At 45.8% G+C, this 21,890-nt stretch overlaps 1 protein-coding gene, 1 long non-coding RNA gene and 1 pseudogene across 17 annotated transcripts in view; 1 reads left to right on the top strand and 2 right to left on the bottom strand.

Annotated features, from left to right (window-relative positions):
* The window catches only part of ATXN7L1 (ataxin 7 like 1), a 267,359-nt gene that overhangs the window by 51,596 nt on the left and 193,873 nt on the right, over nucleotides 1-21,890 (top strand). The window lies entirely within an intron of this gene.
* LOC129484866 (uncharacterized) lies at nucleotides 1,067-20,183 on the bottom strand. Its single transcript, XR_008658551.2, has 3 exons — nucleotides 20,086-20,183; nucleotides 10,199-10,341; nucleotides 1,067-1,848 (listed from the first exon to the last, which is right to left on the bottom strand). It is a non-coding gene; the product is annotated as an uncharacterized lncRNA (long non-coding RNA).
* Nucleotides 5,402-6,088, bottom strand: LOC129484863 (large ribosomal subunit protein uL13-like; annotated as a pseudogene).

Raw genomic sequence — 21,890 nt, 5'->3', positions numbered from 1 at the left:
ATTGGCAATTCCACTTCCTCTCATATGTAGGTTTTTGCCTGTCCTAAAATTATTGCCTCACGGTTTTTACTTGCATTCTTACCTATATGTTTATCCTTAATTTGGCCACTATATCCTGTCACTATTTTGGCCCAGCTGGTCAGACACTGAATAAACCCATCAATTCCTCTGTATTTTCTGGAGCGCATTAGCCCCTCAGCCTGCTGTGCTGCTGCTCTGTGACAACAGCTTCCCTCTCCATGGTCTTGGGAAGTCCACTGACTGGCAGCCTGTCTTCCTCCTGCTCAATTTACTCCCTCTTTTGCTAGGACTAATCTTCCAGGGGCATACTACATGAAAGGTAAAATTTTTGAGTCTTCAAAATATGGAAATGTCTTGGATCTGTCCTCAGACTTGATTAGTAATTTGGTGGCTACAGAACATTCCAAGTTGGAAGTAATTTTCCCTCGGGATTTTAAAGACATTTTCGTATTGTCCTCTGGCTCTAGTGTCACTCTTAATATGAGATGCCAGTCCTGTGTGACACCACTTTCACTCTCTGAAAGCTTTTAGGATCTTCTCTGTATCACTGTTGATCTGAAATTAATAATGTGCCATGGAGGTTTTTTTTTTTTTTTTTTTTTTTTGAGACGGAGTCTCACTCTGTCGCCCAGGCTGGAGTGCAGTGGCGTGATCTCAGCTCACTGCAAGCTCTGCCTCCCAGGTTCACGCCCATGGAGGTCTTTTTTTCTTTCTTTGGGTTGGGCACTCCACTGGTGGGCCCTTTTAATTTGGAAATGCATATTCTTCAGTTCTGGAAAATGTTGTTTTACTGGTGGTGTTTTGTTTTGTTTAATTTCTTCCTCCCCATTTACTTGGTTCTTTCTAGAATTCCTTTTGTCAGATATTGGGACTTATGGATTCTAAAACTCTGTCAGTTTCTACTTTCTGTTTTCTTTTGTTTTCTTTTTTGAAGGCTCTTGTAAGCCTTCTAGTAAAATTTTTATGTCACCTATCATATTTTTAATTTCCAAGAGCTCTTGATTGTTTTCTGGTTTTTCTCTTACCATTGCATCCTGGTTTTGGTTTCTCTCTCTGAGGACATTAATAAGTGTTTTTGAAGTTCTCTTCTACTCATTGTGGAGCTTCCATATTCCTCTATTCCTGGTCATTGTGTCTCAGTCTCTTTCAGGTGGGTGCTTTCTTTAAATGTCTGGTGATCCTTGGCCATTCATATTTAAGAGTGAGGCACTACAAGCGGCTTGGAGGTTCAGGGTGTTTTAGTGGAGCTTTTTACTGGTGGCCCATTGTAAAGGGGGATTACATTGTGAACTCATAATTTCTTTAGAGAATTTTCAGTTGCCAGCATGTGGAGGCATTTTCTTAAAAGAATTCCTCTCTGTTTTTTTCAGAGAGGAATTCTCCCCTTTCCTGCCTGGAGGGTGCTCTAAGAGCAGATGGAGGCAGAGGCCCAAGGGCATCACACCATGAGAGTGGCCACCCTCAGTCCATCCTCTCTGTTTAGCCTGCCCATCACCCCATCACTTCACCATGCCTCCTGTCCCCTGGTCTGGATCCTCTTCTAACCCATTTCTCCAGTAAACAAACCTTCAGACTCTCAAGCAGTCTCCCCTCACATTACCCCCGCCTCCAGCTCCCAGGCCTCCCAAGGGTTATATCCCAGGCAGATATACTCACTTTGCATCCAAACTCCTTTCTGTAGACACATAGATCACTGTTTCCTCCACTCTGCCCAGTCAGCAATCACTCCTCACCTGTCTTCCAAAAACATGTGCTTGTTTGCTGATATCTCCCATTTCCATTGTCTTTGCACTCTTTTTCACTTCTTTACCATCATTTTAGGGGTGTCTTGGTCAAGAGAAAAGATAAAATTGAGGAGTAACCATTAATCCACCATTCATTCAGCCAGTCAACAGATAGTAGAACCGAGTGGGTTCCAGCACTGCTGGGGATGGAGCAGTGAACAAATCAGATAATAATTCCTTCCTTCTTAAAATTTCCAATATAGTGTTTATTGGAAGTACCATGCTCTTGAATGCCACAGAGTAGCAACATAAACCTGTAAAGAGAAGCTTGGGCCTGTTATGATTCAAGAACCAATGTGCAGACACCTGGGAACCCATATGCTTACTTGAACCTTTGCTGTTTGTAAGTGATCACAAATGATACTGGAAATGGGGTTGCCTCTGCTGTATGAGCTGGAAGCCATCAAGTTTGCAAAGCACCAGAATAGCCTTTTTACAACAAAAGATGATTCATGTCAGCCTTCGACTTTGTAGGAGATAGAAAACACCTTCTGCTACTCTAGAAAATCAGGGTTACCACTTCACAAGGTTGTGGTTTAATCTGAAGAATACAGACCAATAAAAGTTCCTGACCAAAAGTAACTAATAATAGCAAAAAAAAAAAAAAAAAAAAAAAAAAAAAAAGATAAAGGGCCAGAGGATCTATTAATCTCCAGTATTAGTAAGACTCTTCCTTAGAGCTGTGGCTTCCAAGCTATTTTAATCATGCATCCTTATCAGTAAAAATTTTTGGAGCTGGAACCCAAGAGTATGTGTATTTAATTATAAATTACATGCACATACTAGTCTAATACATTAGTGAAACTATGAAGCGAAATTTAAAAGTTAAAAGGGCAAGCTAAAAATAACTAGAATTAGAAGTTTTAATATGTTTCCCCATCCTAATAGATCATCTTGGGCATATAAAGCTCACTTAGAAACAACTCACTGGGAGAATGGAAATGAGGACTTGGTCATACCATCCACCGTTGCTTAGCTTTGAGATACTGGGCAAGCTACTTAATCCTAAGCCTCAGTTTCCTCATTTGTAAAGTGATAATAAAAATACTGCAGTTTCCCTGGCTTCCTCATAGGGTGGCTTTGAGGATGAAATGAGCTCTGTAGGTGTTTTATAAACTGCAAGGCACTCAGCAACATGCAAACTCGATTTTTTGACCAGTTAGCCACCTCCATGCCCCAGCCAGTAACTTCTCCCTGAGTTTATTCCGTCACCCCAGATATCCTTCCTGCAGGTCATAAGAAGTAATGGTATGAAGGTGGACAAGTGAAGCAGTGAAAGTCTCTCATCCTTACTTAAAAAGAGAGACAAAACCATAAAGCAACTCAAGCCCAAATTCTACAGCTAGTCAGTACCATCCTCCCCATTCACAGGAGAGCACCTTTCTCCCTACAGCTCCAAGGGTGTTATGTTTTCCACACTGTAGATGTTGTGGATTTATTTTTGGAGACAGGGTCTTGCTGTGTTGCCTAGGCTGCCTTAAACTCCTGGGCTCAAGCAATCCTCCCACGTCAGCCTCCCAAGTGGCTGGAGCTACAGCTGTGTGCCACTGTGCCCAGCTGACATTATGGATTTTGAGAAAGTAAATCTAATGTTGAGAAGCAGCAACGTTGTTCCTAAGACTCGAAGAATTTCAGTGTGTCCAGCTGAAGTATAGGGAAGGGCTCTATGACCTCAGCAAGACAATTTTGTGGGCTGCCTGGTGGCAAGTCACTAAGCCCTACAGCAGTGTCACTGAAAGGTGTCTGGGGCTTACACACTTGGAGTATGTGCAATGTCACCGTATAGCAAAACTGCATTTCTGGCATCAACCAAAGTAGAGGATTAATCATGCAAGGGGAAAATAAGATGTTCCAAGCACCAGTTAATGGAAGTGTTGTGAGCACAGGAGCAATAATCACAGTTAACTGTACTGCGCACTTGCTTTATGCCAGCCTGTGCAAGGTGTGCTGTGTGTGATCCCATTTAATCCTCACTGTTTCCATTTCCATTTTGCAGTTAAAGAAACTGAAGGTGAGAGAGGTTAAGTAGCTTGCTCACAGTCATGGTGGAGCCACAATTCAAATTCAGATTGCTCTGTCTCCAAAACCTATACCTGAAACCACCCTACTCTTCCACCTATCAAATGAGTTCTATATTTTCATCTTTGTTAGTGACTCCTGTCTCTGATATCCATATAATCAATCTTCTGTGCCATTCAACAGGACAAAACTGTAAGGAGACTAGTGATCTTTGCTAGCCACTCTCCTGAGGTTAGAAACCCAGACTCACTGCACAGGATCTTAAAGCAGCAGCAGCAGGTGTGTGTTAGTCAGCTTTTTTGCATGACTATAAAGGAATAACTGAGACTTGATAATTTATAAAAACAGAGGTTTCAGCCAGGCGCGGTGGCTCACGCCTGTAATCGCAGCACTTTGGGAGGCTGAGGCAGGTGGATCACCTGAGGTTGGGAGTTCAAGACCAACCTGACCAACATGGATAAACCCCATCTCTACTAAAAATACAAAATTAGCCGGGCGTAGTGGCACATGCCTGTAATCCCAGCTACTCAGGAGGCTGAGGCAGGAGAATCGCTTGAACCCGGGAGGCAGAGGTCGCATTGAGCAGAGATCACGCCATCGCACTCCAGCCTGGGCAACAAGAGCAAAACTCCGTCTCAAAAAACAACAGCAACAACAAAAAAAAACAGAGGTTTCATTGGCTCACAGTTCTGCAGGCTGTACAGGAAGCATGGCACCAACACCTGCTCAGCATCTGGTGAAAGCCTCAAGAAGCTTACAATCATGGCTCAAGCCAAAGCAGGAACAGGCATGTCACATGGTGAGCGTGGGAGCAAGGGGGTGGAGGGTAGGTCCCAGACTTTTAAACAACCAGATCTCACATGAACTGAGTGATAACTCACTTATCACCAAGGGGATGGTGCTAAACCATTCACGAGGGATCCACCCCCATGATCTCATCATCTCTTAATAGGGCCCGCCTTCAACATTGGGAATCACATTTCAACATGAGATTTGGAGGGGACACACATCCAAACCATATCAAGGTGATATGTTGGTTTATTATAACTGAGTCTTCTAAGGACGTGGAGGAAAATTTGCAATTTAAAAAAACCCAACCCTGCCCTTTTACTGGAAACTAGAGTGCAACTAAGAAAGCATTAGCCCTGCAGAAGGCAGCTACGTGCCGAGCTTTGTTGTGCTGAGAACCACAACTCTCTGTCCAGCCAAGCTGCAGCCTCATCAAGGGGCTGGTTAGCCTTGGAGGTCCTACTCCAACTTTAATACCTTCCCCCCACTGCTCAGCATGTTCCTCACCTCATACCCATCCCACAGTGCTCACTCTTCACTCCTTCCAAAAAGCCTTGCGCTCTAGAAAGACACTAAGCTATCAGTCATCTATACCCCAATATGAATATTAAGCCAATATATGACTTCCTGGTGATAGGTACACTTTGATGATTTTCTTGAATATTAGTTTGAAAGGCTTTGCTTCTGTTGCTGTGGCCTACAGGCATCAGGATCAGATGGGGTGGAGGACATCTGAATGAGGCACACACTTTTTTTTTTTTTTGAGGAATAAACAGTCTTTACTGGGCTCAGACCAGGAGTCCATGGGTCTTGAGAGCTTCTGTATATATGTCAGTTTTCTTCTCCACTTTCTTTTCACCCGGTTTCCATAGCCTCATGAGCTGTTTCTTCTTCCGATAGTGGATCTTGGCTTTCTCCTTCCTCTTCTCCTTCAGGGTGGCTGCCACTGCCAGGTACTTACAGCCAACCTCGTGAGCCAGGCGCCCCACGTAGGCAAACTTTCTTGTAGGCTTCAGATGCATGACCTTGAGGGCAGCAGGAACCACCATCCGCTTTTTCCTGTCATAGGGCGGTGGGATGCCGTCAAACACCTTGAGGCACTCCAGAGCGGCCCAGCCTTGCTTCGTCTTGTAGGGTAGCATGCCTCGAAGTCCGCGGGAAGGTGCGGCTAGAGGCCCGGAAGTCGTAGGGGCCTCGGGAAGGGTAGGGGCTTTGGAAAGGGTTGGTGTTCATGCGCTTGCGGAGGAAGGCCAGGTACTTCAACTTGTTTCTATAGAAATGGCCAGAAATGATGATGCCCTCACAGCATACGACCTCCACCTTCCGGCCCAGCAGTACCTACTTAACCACGATGGCTGCCAGGCAGCCCAGGAGATGGCCTCGACCATCAAGCACCAGGACCTGCCCCTCTGCCATCTTCAGCAGCCCCCTGGGAAAGGACACTCTTTTTTTTTTTTAATCCCAAATACAAGTTAATGCATTTTGCTTTGCTCTAATTTTAATTTTTTTATTGTTAAATATCCAGCATATACAGATTTTTTTTAAATAGCCAACCCAGATACAGAAAGCTTCATAAAACAAATGTACAAACTCGTATGAGGACATCACCCTTTGCAGGGTCACCAAGATGCCATTTGTGAACCCCTCCCAATGACTTATCCCCTCCCTGCAAGAGTAACTTTGATCCTGAAATTTAAAAACCAAATTTAAATCCAGTGGGTAGGAAACCTTCATTCTCAGCCAACTATCACAAGGACCGAAAACCAAACACCGCGTGTTCTCACTCATAGTTGGGAATTGAACAATGAGATCACTTGGACACAGGGTGGGGAACGTCACACACCAGGGCCTGTCCAGGGGTGGGGGGCTAGGGGAGGTATAGCATTAGGAGAAATACCTAATGTAAATGATGAGTTGACGGGTGCATCAAACCAACATGGCACATGTATACCTATGTATCAAACCTGTACATTGTGCACATGTACCCTAGAACTTAAAAAAAAATGCAATGGGTAGATTAGCTGTCCCCATGTGTTTAACAACAAGGGATAGAGTCATAATCTTTTCCAGCTGCAGTGTTTTGGGGTCCTGAGGGTTCTCGTACCCCAGTTTTTAGGTAAAGCATTTCCCCTGGGTACATTATGCATTTTTATGCAGCTTTATCCTAATACATGCCAGCTTCAATGTGTGCTGCCTCTTTGGAGGCTGCAGACTTACCCAGTAGTGCCCAAACTTTTGGGGACTTCCTTTTCTGAACTATCTTAAGTTGGTAAGACAGATAGATGGTTCCTTTCTTTTAAACCAAAGCTGTATTAGGGCAGCTGATCATTCAGCCTTGAATCTGGGCCATTACAGAGTTAAACCCTGAAAGAGTCGTTTTCTTTCACTTTGAACATTCTAAGCCTGTTTTACTGGTTCTAAATCTATTCAGAAGACAAGGAGCTGGGCATGGGGGCTCACATGCTGTAATCCCAGCACTTTGGGAGGCCGAAGTGGGAGGATCCCATGAGAATCCCTGGCCAGCATGGCAAAACCCCATCCCTACAAAAAATACAAAAATTAGCTGGGGCGTGGTGGCACGTGCCTGTAGCCCCAGCCACTCAGGAGGCTGAGGCAGGAGGATTGCTTAAGCCTGGGGGGCAGAGGTTGTAGTGATCTGAGATCTCTCCACTGCACTCCAGCCTGGGCAACAGAATGAGTCCCCCCATCTCAAAAAAAATTTTTTTTAATTTAAAAAGACAAGGATTTTAGCCCAGGCAGCATTGAGAGTGTGGTATCCAGCACTCACCAGAGTGCTTTTGGAATGCTTGTGAAACCTCAGTGATTTTCTTACAGCTTCATTTGATTTTATATTATTTTTAACTCCTTATTTGGAAATAATTTCTAATTTCCAGAAACATCAAAAATAAGGATAGCACAAAGAACATTCTATAGCCTTTACCCAAATTCAACATTTATTTATTGAAACAGGGTCTTGCTCTGTTGCCCAGGCTAGAATGTAGGGGTGCAGTGATAACTCACTGTAACCTGGAACTCCTGGCTCAAGCAGTTCTTCCACCTCAGCCTCCGGAGTAGCTGAGACTGCAAGTGTGTACCACTGCATCGCTAATTTTTTATTTTATTTTTATTTTTTATAGATAGAGGTCTCGCTGTGTTGCCCAGGCTGATCTCGAATTCCCAGCCTTGAATGTTGCTCCAGCCTCAGCCTCCCAAAGTGCTGGGATTATAGGTGTGAGCCATTGCCCCTGGCCCAACTGTTGTTAACATTTTGCTCCATTTGCTTTGTCCTTCTGTTTCTTGGGGGTAGGGAATGGGAGAGAGAGAGACCGATCCAGCTATATTTTTAATAGTCACACATAATATTTTTCTGAACCATTTGAGGGCAAGTTACATTCTTCGTGGTATTTTACCAATTACTTCAGTGTATGTGTCCTAAGAATAGGAATATTCTCTTACATAACCTCAGTACAGTTTTCAACTTCAGTAAATATAACATGCAAGCATTTACTTTAATATAATCAGAAGAAAAAACCACCAACAGACAGTGGTTTATTTTTTTCTACACACTGAGCAGTAGGCTTCCATTTTCATGTGGTTTGCATACAGCAATCTTCAAGTCTAATTGTTTCAATCTTACTGAAATTGCTTTCTCCTGTATCAACAGCAGGTAGAGGGTGCATATTGACATCTCTGTTTTCAATCAAATGTTTGTTTACTTTCTGCCCTCATTAGGGTCTCTAAACACATCAGAGATAATAAAAATAAATATCTCATCCCGCTCCCAGGCCTTGGAAATGAGAGAGTAAACACCAGTATAATTTAACACTTTCCTAGTCCAATGGGAAAATGTTGCTTTTTTATGTCTACGGCCCTTGAGAGGAGGAGAAGCTCTCCGTTAAATAAAATATCCTTTGTATCCTCTTTGCTGAGCTTCCCATCTTTGACTGACTTTCACCATGAACCCCGCCTGCTAGGGTAAATTACTGATAAGTGACCCATGCCTGTTCCCCCCTGTTTTCTAAATTCAGTGGTCAGTGTTTGTGACAGCTGTCATCAGCTGCATCTCACCGTGCTCCCCGCACTCTGCAGGGTTCTTGGCTTAGAGAACTTAGCTTAGAACTCCTTAGAGTTCTTGGCTTGTCCCGCATAGGAACGAACCTTCCAGAGCATTCCAGCTCCCAGCTGGAGGTGAGACAGCACACACATTTCCCACTGGGGCCTTCGCTTGGGCCAGGAACAGGTATGGTGAAGGTGGCAGCGATGTTGGGAAACTTCTTGGCTGCTGGGCCCCTTCCCTGAGGGCTGCGGGGAAGGGAGCATTGCAGGAGTGCTGTGCTTGGAAGTTTTCAGCAACAGGAAAATCACATTTATAGGTTCTGAATCTGAACCATTTCACACTGAGAATTTTGTAATACTTCCTCTTTCTCCTCCTCCACCCTAACCTCTCATTTTAAGTTGCTTTGTCACCCCATTTCACCTATTAAAAGCTAGTGTCTGTAAAAATTTCAAGGCAGTACATTCCTCCTTAAATTGTTTTCTCTCAAAGTTTTCTAAAACCAGTTTAAAATTCAGCCAGTGCCCTTCTCAGACTCTCCTCGGCCCCCAGACCCTCTCCCCAGAACAACCCCTTTAAAATCTTTTTGTTATTTTTTCTGGTATTGACCCCTCTAAATTAGATGCTTAGACTGCATTCCTGATTTATTGGTTTTAAACACTGCCTACTGACTTCCTGTTAGAAGAATTTGGCCCTCTTGTACCGCCCACCCTTACTTCTCCTCCCCATCCTCCCAGTAAAGCTATACAGGTAGGCAGAATTCATGGTCAGTGTTTACAGTATGATGGTGATTTAAATATTATTCACTAGGGAGCCAACTACTGTACTGGGATTAGGTTTCCTTTCTTATATAACTTTTTGTTTTTCTTTTAATAATTGCCTTTAAAAGACCGCTTTGTCTATGAGATGCCCATTGCACATTCTCCCAAATGCCTACCAGTGGCATCTGCCAAACACTCACAAGCATCCTGTGAACTCTCGGTCCCCAGCTCCCGAATCCTCCACCTCCTGCTCCAGCCTAGACTTGTCATTCCCTAGGCAAGCTGCCGAGCACCATGCAGGGATTTCCTTTCACTGTGCCTCTGAGGCTTAGATCCCTGTTTTTCTTGGACCTATTTCTTCCTACTTTTTAGTTTGTCCATTTTAGGGGAGAGGACATCCTCTGACAGCTTCCTGAGAAAGAGTGCCTGGGAGGCAAAGTTTTTGATGCCATGTGGGTCTGAAAGTGCCTTTGTCCTTCCCTCAGTCTGAATAATGGTTAGTTGGCTATAGAGTTTTCAGTTGAAAATAATTTCCCCTCCACCTTTTGAAGCTAACACTTCACTGCCTTCCAGCTTCCGGTGTTACTAATGAAAATCCCAATGCCATTCTGAGTCCTTGATGCAACCTGTTTTTCTCTCTGGAAGTTTATGAGATATCCTCTTTATCATTTTTTTAAAAAGCTAAGTGATCTCAATGTAGAACATTTAGGGGTTTCAAAATCACACAACTCTTAATAATAAGGTAGAAAGTCAGCCTGCAGTGTACATACCTTTTCCTAGAGCCAAGCACAAAATGCAAATGTGAGATTTCAATGATTTCTGACTCTCAGATGGTCTTGCACCTGGTACTTCTCCCCCTCTTCACTCTGTAATACTTGGTTCTTCAGGCACAAGTAGGCAGTTTTCAGAATGTCTGAGAGAGAGGAAATGAACACCTTTATATACGTGTAAGAGTGATTTCACATCTTGTCCCTGAAGAGGCAAAACTGACGTGGGGATAGAGGAATAGGAGAGCATTGTGGACCCCCTCCCCAGAAAGGACCAGTCCCATCCACTGCCCCCCACCCTGTCTTAGCAGCAGTTCCATTTCTTATATGTTTCCAGTAAATGATCTTTTGTAACAGTCCTATGAACTGATTGTTCTAGACTGGCAATTTCTGTGAAACCAAGTAATAAATACAAAGCCTCAAGAGGAAGCCATTCAGATAATTCTCTTCTTATTTAAAGAATTTATTTGTACATGAGATTTTCTGTATCTTTTCTGAATGTTTAGCCATGAGGAGTGAGAGACAACTTAAAATGTTATCTTTTAAATTCTGCAAGTATTTTGCAACTCTGTCAGTCCCCTTTCTGGCTCTTCTTCCTTCCTTTCTCATACATGATTCTTCCTCACATGTATTTTAAAGGATTTCTAAGCATCAGAGTCAACAAGCTCATGTAATGAGGAAGGAATTAAGAAGTAGAAGAAAAAAACTAAAAACAAGAAGCAACTGCCTGAAAGTCAAGTAATCATAAAGTACCTATTAATAACCTAAAATATGTAAATATAATCCAATAGTTATGCTAATGCATATGGGCATCCTAGCTTTCATATTCCTTCAGACATAGACCCTGGGGAAAAAAAAAAAAACCCTGCTGGAAAACACTGAATTGATAGTTTCTCTCACTTCTCCCCATCCCCTTCTTCAACATCTTCATCATCATCATCACCATCATCATCATTGCCACCAAAGCTTCAAGTGGCAGGAGGCATGGCAAAGATAAAGTTTATTGAGTTTTTAAAAGCTCACTGGGGTGAGGATAGTGAATTGTCAAGTCAGTTTCAGGGGGGCCATCAGCACAGCTGCTGGCATTGTGATCACAGTTGGAAGCCGAGTGAGAGAAAACACTGGATGGTCCCCAGGTAGAGAGGATACATCCTGAAGGGCAGGGTCTGAACACCTGATGGATGTGGGACCCTACAGAGAATGGGGACTGCTGCGAAGCTGGTTTTATTAGACTGATTTCCTGAGGACGACGTCTCCTCTGGAAGGACAGATTTAGTGTAAGGTGAAATGGAGGAAGAGAGGAAGAAAGGATTGAGGCTAGAGGGGACTTAAAAAGAAAGATTTGAGACTCGGAAGGGTGGGACTCATACTGGTGGGAGGAAACTGGAGTCCAGGATAGATGGAGAAATTATCAGAAAACACCCAGCTATCTCAAGTTCAGAATTCAGGTTTGGATAATGACATTCTAGGATACTGGGGGGAGAAAAAGAGAGAGAGAGATAGAATTGCTTCTGGTAAGCTTAGCAGAGTCAGAGAGAAAAGGAGAGTTCTCAAAAAACAGAAAGTGGCCAAATGATTTTCTGGTTTCCAGAAAAGGAAAAAAAAAAAAACAACTTAATTTCAGAATTTACAGATAAAGGAAGAGTCTACTGTGCATTATTAAAATTATAGATTGTGGGCCGAACACAGTGGCTCACGCCTGTAATCCCAGCACTTTGGGAGGCCGAGGCGGGTGGATCACCTGAGGTCAGGAGTTCGAGACTAGCCTGACCAACATGGAGAAACCCTGTCTCTACTAAAAATACAAAATTAGCTGGGCATGGTGACACATGCCTATAATCCCAGCTACCAGAGAGGCTGAGGCAGGAGAATCGCTTGAACCTGGGAGGCAGAGGTTGCATTGAGCCGAGATCATGCCATTGCACTCTAGCCTGGGCAACAAAAGCAAAACTCCATCTCAAAAAAAAGAAAAAAAAATTGTAGATTGTGAATACTAGAAAAGAAGGTAGTGAACACCAGGAGCCAACCTGGGTTTACTAAGAACTGTGTACACCAGAGAAATCCCATCTCTTTTTCTCCTGGGCTGGGAGGCCAGGGAATATTACAGATACAGTGTCTCTGGTTTTAACAAAGCATTTGGCAAAAGTCTGTCATGAAATGTATGTGGAAAAGATGGAATCCACATGAAGTCATACAAGTAGGTAAATTCATAACAGGTTGAAATGCAGTATCTGTGGAGAAGTCAGTGAGAGCAAGGATCTTTGCTTTGGTGGTGGAGTTGTTTGGTTTGGTTTGGTTTGGTTTTGTCTTGTTTTTGAGACAGGGTCTCTCTCTGCCACCCAGGCTGGAGTACAGGGGCGCAATCACAGCTCACTGCAGCATTGACCTCCCAGGCTTACATGATCCTCCCACCTCAGCCTCCCAAGTAGCTAGGACCACAGGTGTGGCCACCATGCCCAGATAAATTTTTGTGTTGTTTCTAGAGACAGGGTTTCATCATGTTGTCCAGGCTGGTCTTGAACTTCTGGGCTCGAGTGACCTGCCCACCTCAGCCTCGCAGAGTACTGGGATTACAGGCGTGAGCCACCATGCCCAGCTAGATCTTTGTTTATCACTGATGAATTCCTGACACCTAGAACAATGCCACAGTGGGTGCTTAGTAAATATCTGTACAGTGAGTGGGCCGTAACTGAACCAGAGGGACAACTGTAGGGAAATGTTACAGGCTTCTTTCCTGCCCCTGTCCTGCTTTGTTTCATATTAAGGACTCAAGTAAAGACATTGATGATGTGCTCAGTAAAGTTTGTGGAGAACAGAAAGCTAAGCCTGAAAACTAGTTTAGAAACTGATAGAATCAAGACCCGAATATCTTGCTAGTCTGAGTTAGATCTCTCAAGATCTAAAAGTTTAACAGGAATATATGTAAACTACTATTCTTGAGACTTGGAAATCAACTGAACAGGTAGGAGAGATATAACTTAAGAAACCTTACTTTTAAAGTTCGTATGTTTTCATTCACTCCAAGCTTTGTGTTAATATGGTGGCTGCCAGAAGAGGCCCATTTCAGCCATCCATGTTTGGATTCATCAGTTTCGGCAAATGCTTATTGCAGGCCTGCTCTGTGCCAGGGAGCTGGTTGTGTACAGAGACAGACATCCCCATCAACCCCAGGATAGGAGATGAGCACTAAGGTTGAGGCAAGGGTAGCATCCGGGGGGGCTTGAGAAGGGAGCAGGGTGCACCCCTGTGCCTGGGGTGGTCCAAAGCATTCACAGGGCAGGGGAGCTCTTAGGCTGAGACCCAGAAAACAGGAGGGAAAGGGGCAGCTGACAGAGGAGACAGTTTGTCTGAAGACAAGGTATGGGGGCAGTTGAGAGTGGTCTGTTCAATAGGCTGTCTGGGACTTAGCCTGTGAGGGGAAGAGTAGAGGTGGCTGCAGGTAGGTCAGCAGGGAAGCCTTGGCCCACCAGTACTCAGCACTCTTGGTTTTTCTCCTACCTCTTGGGCTGCTCCAACTCAGAGTCCTTTGCTAGTTTCTGCTTCTCCCAGTCTCAGCTTTGGAGTGCCCCAGGCTCAGTCCTTGGCCCTCTTCCCTTCCCATATATACTTTTATTCCTTGCTGCCCTCATCCAGCCCCATGGCTATAAATGCATTCTGTTTGCAGACATGTCCCAGACTCCTGTCAGCAGCCTGGGCTTTTCTCCTGAACTTGGGACTCAGACGTCCCACCACCAGCATTTAACGTGTGGAAAACTGAATTGTTAGCTTACCCCCTGTAATAGTTTGCTAGGGCTGCCACAACAAAGTACCACAAACTAGATGGCTTAAAATAACAGAAATTCATTCTCTCTCAGTGCTGGAGACCAAAAGTCCAAAGTCGAGGTGTTGGCAGGGCTGCACTCTCTCTGAAGCTTCCAAGGCAGAATCTGTTGCATGCTTCCAGTGTGGCAGGCCATCCTTGGCTTTCCGTGTCTTATAGCTGCGTCACTCCCGGCTCTGCTTCCTTTATCGCGTGGTGTTCTCCCTGTCCACCTTCACATCATCTCCAGGCCTGTCTGTGTCTCTTCTCCTCATCGTATAAGGACGCCAGTCATATTGGATTAAGGTTCACCCTAATGACCTCATCTTAACTTGATCACTTCTGCAGAGACCCTGTTTCCAAATAAGACCACATTCACAAGTACTGGGGATAGGACTTCACCATGTCTTTTCAGGGACCCCGTAACTTTCTTCATCTGTAGCCACTTCATTCTTCCAGTTGCTTTCGACAGAACTCTTGGCATCATCCTTGACTCCCATCTTTTTCTCCCATCCACATCTAGTCCACCAGGAAACAGGTTAGCTTCAAAACCAACTGCTTCTCCCACCTCCACTTCTGCTGCCCTGATCTGAGCCACCATCACCTAAATTACTATAAAAAACAAGTATCAGTTCATGCCACTCCTCTGCTCAAAAGCCTGCACAGCTTCCCATGCCACTCAGAGTCACTGGCACAGCCTTTCTGCCACCCCCATGCCATCCCCGGCTTCAGTGCCCTCTACGCTGGCTCGCGTTGGCTCCTGCACACAGGCTGGATTCTTTGCTCTCCCTCATATGTCCTAGGCTCTCCCCTTCTCTGGACTTTTGCACTAGCTCTTCCCTCTGTGCAGAACGCCATCCCCTAGATGTGCTCCAGCCTCACAATCTACCTTCTCACCTTCTTCTAGTCTGCTCAGATATCACCTTCTCAGTGGCACCCTTTTTACAATTCCAGCCAGCCTTCCCACCCAGCCTTCCCAGCTCCAGTGTTGTTTTTTTTTTATAACACTTTTCCCTTTCTATAGCAAACATTATTGGGAATATTTATGGTTTGTTGTTTGTCTCACCTGCTAGCATGTGATGTCTACAAGGCAAGGGTCTTGTCAGTTTTGGTGACTGGTGTTTCCCAAGTGCCTAGAGCAAGGAAGAGCCAGGACTGGGCCCAGGTCTCCCTGGCTCCAAGGCCATCCTCTTCCTGCTGTGAAAGAGCACTCTGAACTATGCAAGGGTAGATCTCTCCAACACCACATCTCGTTTATCCTCCCTGCCCCATCTTTTGCCATCTTCCTCAGTGACTTCAGTATCTCTGTGAGCCTACTTGCTAAAATAGAAATTTTAAACTGTACAGAAAGAACATGGTGTTATGTTCAAGAGAATGGAGTCTGGGCTGGGTGTGGTGGCTCACACCTGTAATCCCAACAATTTGGGAGGCCAAGGCTGGAGGATCATTTGAGTCCAGGAATTCGAGGCCAGCCTGGGCAACATAGTGAGACCTTGTCTCTACAAAAAATTTTAAAAATTAGGTGGATGTGGTGGCATGTGCCTTTCGTCCCAGCTACTTGGGAGGCTGAGTTGGGAGGATCACTTGAGCCCAGGAGGTCAAAGCTACAGTGAGCCTTGATAGCATAACTATGCTCTAGCCTGGGCAACAGAGTGAGACCCTGTCTTGGGAAAAAAAAAAAAAAAAGGAGTCTGGAGCCACTTACACAGCAGGTAAGCATAGGCACCTTACTTCACCTCCCTGTGCCTCAGTTTCCTCATCTATCAAAAGGAGATAATCATGCTGCCTTACCTCGAAGGGTTTCTGTGAGGGCTAAATACGTTAATATATGTAACCACTTACCATGGAAACAGTGAGTACCATGTCAGTATCATTGTAAGGATATGTATTTGAACCTTGAGGACACTGTGCTAAACGAAATAAGCCAGTCATAAAGGGCCAATACTGCCTGATTCCACTGATATGAGGTATCTAAGGTAGTCGACTCATAGAAGCAGAACATAGAATGGTTGAGTGCCAGGGGCCGGAGGAAGGAGGAAGTAGGGTTGCTGCTCAGTGGGTGTGGAGTTTCAGTAGTGCAAGCTGAGTCAGTTCTAGAGATCTGCTTTACAGCAGTGTGCTTATGGTTAACAATACTGTACTATACACTCACAGATGTGTTAAGAGGATAGATCTCATGTTATATGGGGCTTTTTAAACCACAACTTGTTTTTTAAAAAGGATGTAATGTATTAGTCACTAACCCTTTGTTTTATTGAATTTTCTCAAGGTCAAGGGACTTACCCAAGTGCTCACAGCTTATAAAGGAAAGAGGGTGACAAGAATGAAGCCTCTGACTTCCAGGGCTCTTTGTCCTGCTCCAAGTCAGGCATTAGTTCTGTCTGTCAAAATCCAGATTATCAAAGGACCATAGTATAAAAGGGCTCTGCAATATGGGGAGGTGCACCCACTCTTCTTTGGGAGACACGCCTCACATATTGGCTTCATAAAACTCTTCTATGCCTCATAGGTTGGGCAACGAGAAATAAATAATCCAGACATTGGTGTTTTTGATAGGTGGCTAGAGCTTCCCAAACAGGGGGAGTAAACAAAAGAACCATCTTAATTTCAAGCTTAATTAGAACTACCAAAGACTAAAAGTCATTTTTCAAAATGGTGGGTGGTGCCAGGGCTCTATCCCCACCTGGAAGGGGCACTTGATCTGTAAAAGCAGCAAAAATAATTGTGTCTTTTATGTCACTTGGGTAGAAGCTCCTGTCCCAATTAATTCTTATCTCCTCCTCCCTTTATAAATATGCCTGGGCAAGGTGACATCCTAGCAGTTTTTTGTTTTGTTTTCTCTCTTCTTAACAAGGAATTCTCTCTGCTTAGGCATTTTAGGTGCTGATTTTTCTCATGTCCCAGAGATGCTTCTAATTAGTTGATGCTTCCTTCCCATAATAGTTCACCACAGAGAGTGGATTTGGACTGGAGGAGGGAGCAATTTTGTCATCTTATCAAAGTGCCGCTGATCAGGTTGGCTTTCCTGAGTGCTCATTCATTTTTCCGCCTCTCTGGAAACAGAAACAGCAAGCTCCTTGCTGAGTGGAGCTGGAGGTTGGTGGGTTTTGCTATCTCCCCAGTGCTCCCCAGCACCCTTTGATGAAATGCTGCCTTGGAGTCTTTGCAGTAGGGCTCACTAGAGAAATTATCTTTTTCCTTTCACATCAGTGGAAAAACACTCGGCTGGGGACAATATGGCAAAAGCATGCCACTGTCACCTTGTCCCTAAGTAACCTGGCACCCACCAGGGCTGCCTGCAGGCCCTGTGTGTCCTGGGGAGAAGGTATATAAAGGCCTCTTCCTTTTCCTGCTTTCTAGGAGCACAGTGACCCTCCAGGCCAAGGACAGTGCTGTATTCTTGGGTGGTTCTGACATTGCAGAAAGAGTCTGTGGACACTAGAGATCCAAGAATTATCCTCCAGTGCTTCAGAGCTGGAAGGAGATGCTAGCTCAGGCCTTCTTTAAGGACTTGTATCAGTTAGCTAGCTTTTGCTGTGCAACAAACCACCCCAAAACTTGATGGCTTAAGACAGTAAACATTACTTACTATGATTCTGTGGGTCTTCTGGGTGTTTCTTCTTGTGTGGATAGCGCAGCCCAGGCTGGATGGTCAGAGAGGCCCTCCCTCGCCTGTCTGGGGGTCGGGAGGCTGCTCAGTCTGGAGAGGTCTGGGCAGGAACAGCTCCATGCCACTGCAGCCCAGCCCGGGCTTTCCACATGAGGGTCCCAAGGAGAACAAGAGAGGGCACACAAATCCAGTGCAGAAGTATTTTATAAGTGTCTGTCACAGTTGCTAATGGTCTGTTGGCCAAAGTAAGTCATGTGACTGAGCCCAGAATCAATGTGAAAAGGGGGCACCCAAGGGTGTGAAGATAGGAAGGTGAAAACAACTGGGGCGCCATTCCTGCAACAGTCTACCCAGGAGTGCCGCGTCAGAAGGTGTGTCCTGTTCTCGCCCTGCATGGGTTTGTGTCAGTGTGGGGCAGCTCTTTCAAGGAAGAAATGAAAGGCTCTTTTGAGGCAGGGAAGCACAGTGGAGTTTGACACACAGTGTTCAAATTCTGCACAGCGTTTACCAGCAGTATGACATCAGGCAGGTGACTTGACTTCTCTAAAGCCTGGGTTCTTCACCTCTAAGCTGGGTCTGGTCAAGTCTCCCTCGTGAGGTTCTTTGGGACACTAACTGATGTTTGTGGAGCAGGGTGTGTGGCATGTGGTCAGCACCCAATGTAGCTGGCATTGTGGTGGGGCAGCAGAAAGGCAGCTATGCTGGGAAGTTGGACAGTGCCAAATCCTGGGGCAACAGGTGGTCATCCATGCACAGGAAGCTTGGCTGGACACCTGGATGGCAGCGTGCCCTGGCCCAGGAGGCCAGGTGAAGATGGCAAAAGGGAAAAGAAGGCTCTGCTGGCTTCTTGCAGACTAAAGCCCTGTTCACATATTTGTTGTTTAAAATTGAAACAAGTAAGTCACCCTTTCTTGGTTGTACATCCCCCCACAGCAACTGCCAGTTGACTTCCACACCCTATTTTTTCCCCAGAGCTTTCACTCCTTGTCAGAGGTGTTGGACACTGCAGTGCTTCCCACGTGGCTTCTCTGTGCCTTTGACTCTGTTGCTGGGTCCTCCTGGGCACTTCCTCATGACTCACCTCCTCCCTCTGCGAGCGTTCTTCTCAGCTTCCTTCACTGGTCCCTTCCCTCCTCTCATCTTCTTGTTATTTATTGGTGTTCCCCAAATTCTAGCCTTAACCCTGTTGTCAGACAACACTGTTTCACAGGGAGACTGTGCACAACCCCAGCTTGGCCCCCGCCTGCTCATGATGTCCCCACTCTGTCTCTCTGGCCCCAGCTTGCCTCTTGGACTGCAGATCAGTTTCTCACACTCAGTAGGCTGCAAAACAAAGCTCTCTTCCCCATATGTCCTCAGTCTGCTCGGGCTGCTATAAGAAAGTACCACAGCCTGGGTGGCTTAAACAACCGAGGTTTATTTCTCACAGCTTTGGAGGCTGACACCCACAATCAGGGTGCCCGCATGGTGAGTGGACGGGTACTCACTGGGCAGAGAGGGCCCTGGTGTCTCTTCCTCTCCTGACAAGGGCACTAATCCCATCATGGAGCTCCACTTTTAGGTCCCCATGTAAACCTCATCATTCCCCAAACGTCCCATCTCCTTATACCACCTCACTGGGTGCTAGGGTCTCAGTACATGAATCCAGGGGGACACAGTTCAGTCTCTAGCATCATGTAACCTGCATTCCCATCTATCTTCCCCTCTTCCTCGTAGGCCAAGCCGGAAAGCTCTAAGTCATTTCCCACAGTGTTCAGTTCCAAATGAATGTCTCTTGGGTCCTGCGTCCTCTCTGTCCCTGTAGCCCCAGACCCTGCAGCAGCCCTCGCACCTCCAGCCTTGTTCCAGCAAGCTCAGCATTGCTTCCAAAACAAACACCCGATCACTGCTCTCTGCATTCTGTCTCTCATACTCATGAGCACATGGTAAAACCCTGCCTCGCACCTCTCTGGCCCTATCTCCTGCCCTTCCCCCCAGCATCCTCATTCCCTGCTATACTCACCCACGTGTGGCACCCTCACCAGGCCAGCACATCTCACCGCACTGCCTTTGCTCTTGCTGTTCCCACAACCTGGGCTACCCCTCCCCCTGCGACTGCCTGGAAGCTTGTGCTCATCTTTCAGGAACCGACTCTGGGGTCATCCTGGTGAAGCTCTCCCTGCGCTCTGCCGCAGCATGAGCCACGCACAAGTCCTGTTTATCACTTGCCAAGTGTACTGTGGGCTTGTGAGTCTCGCCCTGTCTCTTTCCATGATCTGTGAGCTCCTTGAGGGCATAAATCATCGCATTCATTTCTGTGTACCCCAGTGTCTGGCATATAATCAATGACAATAAATAAGTGTTGGATAAGTGAGTGAGTAAATGAGGGCAGTGGGTGAGACCAACAACCTCCTGTTTCCCACACTGAGTCGCCCCAGGTTCCCCACTGGCACAAGTGCCACTAGCTGCCAGCCCCCTGAACTTCCTGCATATCCAGCTTACCAAGTCCTGAGCAGCTGGCGTTCTCCTTCCCACCCCATAGCACTAAGGCCCCTGGCAAGTTCTCGCCTGCCCCCAGGAAGGCCCCTTATGGAGAGAGCTCATGGCTCCCTCCTCTAGCACACTTTGCCCTTTCTGCCTGTTTAATCATGTCACTTTATGCCATCCCATTCTCTAACTGTCTGGCTCAGGTTAGCCCTTCATTATATCAGCTCACTCTACTGTCCGGCTCGTTCATTGTTTTAAGTGTGTATGTTGTCACCCTAGCTTATCCTCATTGTAGACAGGAGCTTCTGTTCTTTATTGGTTCTTGGACATTTGGTAAATGCTACGCCACGGGTGTTTATTCATAACTGACCTCAGAGTTCTTGTTACTTCCCTGCCTGCCTGTCTCCCTTTCTCCCAGCTGCCCTCCTCTTTAAAAAGGTACAATGTCCTAAGAGTTAAGATACAGCAGACTTGAGTTCAGATTTTGGCTCCAGCATTCCCAAACTGTGAGACTGGGAGCCAAATAGCTTAACCTCTTTGAGCTTCCATTTCCTTATCTATAAAATAGAGATAATGTCACCCCTGCAGGGCTGCTGTGAGGATTAAATGAAACAATCAATGAACAGCACTTAGCACAGTACCTAACATGGAGTAAATACTCAATAAATGCCAGCTGCTGTGATTGATGTTTTTTCAATAATATTATTTTATCAATACATCTTCCCCTTAAGGATCTGTCATAGACTAGCCCCAGGCCAGCACCCAACACACAGAATAAGTGTTTGTTGAAATGTCAGGCGAGCATGCAAATTTATTTCTAGGTCTACCCTGAAATGCTTCCCCTTCCTTGTTAGTTGGAATGAGGCTAATTTTCCCTAAGATGTTTCCACTCATCTCCAACAAGAGCTTCCTTCTTGTGAACACAGCCCATGTTCTGAACCTTACCTTGGGGCAGGGTGGGTTATGCTGGCTCTTCACCCGTACACGCACATGTCTGGGACAGCCAGGCTCAGGAGTCCCTTCTTAATCAGGCCTTTTTGGAAGCAAGACAGCTAGACCCTTCCCCTCTATTCATATCTGAGTTTTGGGTTTGCTTTCCTGGTTTGATTTGGTCTCAGCATGGCTGTCACCTGTCTTGAAGGGCTTTTCTGGGAAGACACCCTGAGGGACCTTACAGGGCTTCCAGGAAGACTCTGCTCAAAGGCCAGAAAGGAAGCTGGGCACCCCCTTCTAGCCTCTGGAGCTTGGCCAGGCGGAGGCACCCTGACTAAGGGATGCCCATTTCTCTCCCTCTGGCCAAGGCTGGTAGAAGTCCTGCCCACTGAGAGTCAGGCAGGGGACAGGGACACAAACCCTATTGAACACAGCTCTCAGTCCCTTACCTGTGGAGGGTTCCTTCCTGGACCACTTAGCCACCTCAGAGAGGGGACAGGATTATAGTCCCATCTCTGATCACTGGAGAGGCAAATCAAGCACATGATTCTCACCCCTGAGCCTTCCCTGTTCCAGTTCTTAACTGCGTGGAAATAGATAAAATCATAGACTGTTCCTATGGGAAGGTACCCTTGGGGAAGTCTAGGCCAGTGCCGGGTTGAACAGCTACATCAAAGTTACCTGGAAAACTTTGTTCCAAAATGCAGATTCTTGCAATGGATGCATATCCAGAATTTCCAGTTCAGTCAGGCTGGCTGGAACCTAGTCATCTGTCCCCTAAGAGCTCCTGAAAGATTCCAATGCACAGTTAGGTATGTACCCATTAACCTGTCCCGCTGCCTTACCTCAGCAGTAAAGGTGGAAGGTGTTCTAGGGCCCCAGAGAGG

This window comes from Symphalangus syndactylus, chromosome 6, assembly GCF_028878055.3.
Source record: "Symphalangus syndactylus isolate Jambi chromosome 6, NHGRI_mSymSyn1-v2.1_pri, whole genome shotgun sequence".
Classification (NCBI taxonomy): domain Eukaryota; kingdom Metazoa; phylum Chordata; class Mammalia; order Primates; family Hylobatidae; genus Symphalangus; species Symphalangus syndactylus.
This window is presented reverse-complemented; position numbering and strand designations above follow the sequence as displayed.